Raw genomic sequence first — 4623 nt, forward strand, 5'->3', positions numbered from 1 at the left:
AAGGGCTGGCAGGTTTGGGATCAGGAAGGCTTCTAGGCCCTGAACTCTGATGGAGAGAGTATGTTTGTATGTTCTGCACAAGAACTGAGCACAAGGCATGTTGCAGAGTAAGGAACTGTGGCCAGTGTGTGCAGGATAAAGGAGTAGTCAGGTGCCTGGGATACATGAGGTTATTGTGAGATCTGGGCATTCCAGGTTTCTCTGGGTATCTCAATCAGGGCTTTGCCCAGAATTCATTGAAGACAAAAAGCAGATTTCTTTTCAGGAAAGCTATCAACAGGCACTCAGACTGCCTTCAGGTCTGAAAATAACAAATGAGCAACACAGAAGACTGCTGATCAGATTTAAATTAAATTAGAACATGCCCTTTTTTAAAGAAGAATCTTATCCCTAGGCCTGTCTGTGGACCAGGCAGTGTACATACCTTGTTATGCTGTCACTCAGCAGTTCCAAACAGCTCTCCATCTCCAGACATTAAGCAGGTAGCCTGGCACTGGCCCAAAAGGTTTCAGCGTGATGCTGCAGCTGCTCAGCAGTACTTGATCATCAATGATTTTCTGGCTTTTTATCAGCTATTTCAAATCCCAAGCTGCAAATCAGTTGCTTCCTTTTTAGTTATATGGAAGCAAAACAAGATGCACCTGAATGCTTTTACAGTTTCATGTAATGCTATTTACTGGTGCAAACATCCAACCAGCCATCCTCCATCCTTCCTCTATCAGCTGCAGTGCTCCTTTCTTACTCCTCCTCTGTACGCAAACACTGTCTGTTGTATCACTGAGTGTTAGTCAGATAAAAGCAAAATCTGATGCATTAACAATGAAAATGTTCTGAATAAAAACATGGATTACTGTGGGATTTTTTTCTAGGACTGTGTTTTTGCAATATGATTAAGAGCCTCAGAACTTGTTTCTGAAAGATTTATTTTTCTGATCAAAGTGAACATCCAGTTCTTCTATGTCCATCTGTAAGCAGATTGAAGAATGATCTCCTTTCATGTATTGTCTTTTCTAGGTAGTATGTTTCACTAAATTCAATTGGGGAAAGGGCAATTGGCAGTACCCCTTGTAGCTGGTCTTCTGTAGTCTCTCCAGTGTGTTGAAACAAGGCACGGAGAGAGATTTATTGGCAGTGTTTGGTCATGGAAAGAAACCCCCAGGCATGGAGCTCCTGAGGGCAGTGGGCTGCTGTGGGCTTCATGTGTGGAGCCAATAATGCTGAATGCATTAGGTGTGAAAAGTCTACTTTTATCTTCTGTATATTCAGATCAGAGTCCAAGGACACTGAGCAGTGGCAGCCAAAATATAAAAACAGAGTATGCAATGGGTGCACAGAAATGTCATGCATGTGGAAACGGTACTTTCTCCTCATATCTCAGACTGTGCCACTGGACTGTTAGTATATCATCCAGCAGGCATACCCATATCCCAAAAATGTGATGGCCGTGTCCTACTGAGATCTATAACTCCAGTCAAAGTACAGTCAGACAGCACAGTTTAAGTGTATTTTTTTTCTAGCAGAAAAAAAACACTGTAAAATCTTCACAATTACTCTTAGAGAGGTCTAGACAGTGTAACATAGTAGTGCATAGATCATACAAGTTGTGTTGAAGCTGAATCTGTACTGTTGTACTGATGGAGAGATGCTTTCATTTCAGCAAGTTCTTGAAGCACCTCATTGCTTATAAGCTAAATTATTTTTTCATAATTTGAGGACAACAGATCAGATGAGTTTAGCCCCTGCCTTTGTCGCTGAACGTGGTGAGCTGATCTGTGAGTAATGGAGCAAAGAGAGCAATCTGTTCCAGAGCCTCCACAAAATTTCCCATTGTTTGGGGAACGAATCAGTCCATTCTCTGCATGAAAGGGAAAGTCATGCTTAGGAACCTGATTTGTCACAACGATCTTCTTTAATGCATTCCACTGCTAGTTACATTCTTGCTGATATTAGGGTCCTTTGTGCACTTTGTATCAGTTTCCCTTTCTTGCCAGGAAACTGGAGCACCTATATGTGTAAGGAAGTCAATCTTTGAATCCTTCTAGCTCAGAAGTGTGCCTATTAATGTGCTTCAGATCACAGACAGCACTCATAGTGGCACAGAACAAAGTTATGAAAAGTTTGCTAATTATTTTACCCCATCTTCTGATTGCAGTGAGGAATTTCCTGTTAAAATTAACTCTACTTAGTTGCACAGGGCATGAAGGGTCTTTTGGGAACTCCGAGTAATATTTGGAAGGGCACAGCTTTCACCATGCTCACTTGCTGTCTTGGTCAGAGCTGGTTACAGACTTCTCTCATTTTAAGAAAAAATTAAGAAAAATCCCTGATTTGTGAAATCAGTACTAACCTGAATGCCAACTGCTCCCCAAAAACTTCTTTTTCTGGGGAATTCCCTCCTGAACTGTGTAATTTCAAACTAAACAGTATGTACTGGAATCAACAAACCTTTAATGAGGAGAGAAAAAAAAAGGAGACAATAGAAAAATAGAAAAAATAATGGGGAGGAGAGAAAGGGAGCAAAGAAGAGATTAACTTTATCCAAAAAGGCAGCTGTGCCTTCAAGGATGAGGAAGTAAAGAATTCTGGAATTTCCCTTCTAATAGGGAAGGGAAGGTTTTTCCTTCTATTAAAAGACATATATTACATATGTAAAAGGCCATATGTCATTGTCAGGTAATATTGTAACTGCTGTACAGGCAGTGATCAAGAGCTCATTCCTTCAAATGCCTCAGGCCTTTGAAAAGGGCATGGGGAAGAGGCTAACTGCCTGTCCTTGCGCGTATGCCATGGGGAGTCAGGCAGCCACCTCTGGATTGAGCCAGTAAGGAAAAGGTGGATATGCCATGTTCTTGTGTCTTGCAGCATGGGTAAGTACAGGGCTGGAGATCCTGGCCTTGAGATCCTGTCAGCAGCAGGCAGTGAGGCAGTACTTGTATAGTGTCAATTCATAATTTAAATTCTGCTTTCCCATATTTAAGATCTTAGGTGTTCACAGCATGGTGCCTCCTAGCCAGGGCAACTCCACCTGGCAAAACACCTGCGCCTCTCCCAGGCTGTCCCACACCGCACCTTCTACACAGTGTTTAGTTGGCCATTTCAGAGCAGGAGCACTTTCAGCAAGGAGATGCTGCTGATGGAGAAGGGGTTAATTCTGCTCTCTGATTTTTCTCGTTTTACTCTTTTCATTTTCCCTTACTCCTCAGAGAGAAACATGAGCTCAGATTTACAGAGTGTTAGGGCTAGACCAGGCTCCTCTTCAGGGGAAGCCTGAAATGCCAGACAAGGATTTTACCCGTTTTGTCTGCTTTTCTGCAAAAGTTGATTGTTAAAAGCAGAGGCTGAGATTCAGTTTCAGATCTATTAGATGTAGAAATCAGCTTTAAAGCTTGACTTTGGGTCCTGAATTACTCCAAAGTTGGTGGTGAAACTTGGATTTAGATAAGCCTAATGAGCCCTGCCCAGAAATGTGCCACGCAGAATATTTTAGGGCTATACGTGGGCTAAATTAAGTCCTGGTGGTTTTCAGTGACAACATTTCCAAAGCTCAGCCTGTGGGATGGTTTTTCAGGGGTCGTTCAACAGTATCTCACCACAGAGAAGAGCACTATTGAACTCCCTGTAAAAGCTATGAAATTTCATACACTGGATGTAACCCCAGGGGACTAATCCAGCCCCGACCACTATCACTCTTAGATTTGTGTTTCATTCAAGAAGTCATGAAGCAATCTATTTTGCCAGAAAAAAAATCATTATTTTATCATCATCCTGAGTACTTTCCATGAGCACAAAATTTATCAAAAAAATGCCTGAGATATTTGTGAAAGATATCAGTGGCTCAAAGAAGCCTCACATTGATTTGGAACTTGGCCTCTCTTCAGACTGTTCTGCTTGTCGTTTTTACTTAAATACAAATATTAATGAAGACCTAAATGTGCCCTTTACTGCTGCCTTTTATTTTATTTTCCTATAAAGGTTGCTTGTAATCCTACAGCCTTTTTCTTTTCTCTTCCTTTTTTTCCTGTTTAAAAGGTTCTTGCTTCTTGTTGCTGTCAGGATAATGCTGCATCATTCCACCTAACTACCAATAAATAGGAATGTGGAGCCGTGACTTCTATTCGAAGGCATGCAGCCTTCTTTGTACTGTTTCTGTATACCCAAATATATCTTCCAACTTGTAGCTGTAGTACAACATCTGAATTAAATCATGACTTATTCTTTCTATTAAAGCCATGTTGTCCCTGCCATTATCCCCTTTTCCTGTAAATGAGTACAATGAAAAATTGATTCTAGCTGTATTGGGCTGCAGCAAAATAACAAAAGATGATTGTTACATTATCAAAGTCCTCTCTGCTTCCACAATATAGGAATTGAAAACACCTGTCTTTATCTTCTCAATCAATACTGCACCTGAGTCACATTTTCCTGGAAAAAGGTGTCCACTGTATGTTATTTAGATTTAACAAATGCATTATTCAGGCCGCCTTCATTTATTTTGATTACTTGAGATTGCTCTGCCATCCCTGTGAGTTAAATGAAGCCTAATATTAAATGCCACACTAGACTAGTATGTCACTAACAATATCAGGTGACTTCTCTTACGTGAAGAAGTATGACAGCAGAACA

This window comes from Coturnix japonica, chromosome 11, assembly GCF_054131305.1.
Source record: "Coturnix japonica strain WE chromosome 11, WE-NBRP24, whole genome shotgun sequence".
NCBI classification, from domain to species: domain Eukaryota; kingdom Metazoa; phylum Chordata; class Aves; order Galliformes; family Phasianidae; genus Coturnix; species Coturnix japonica.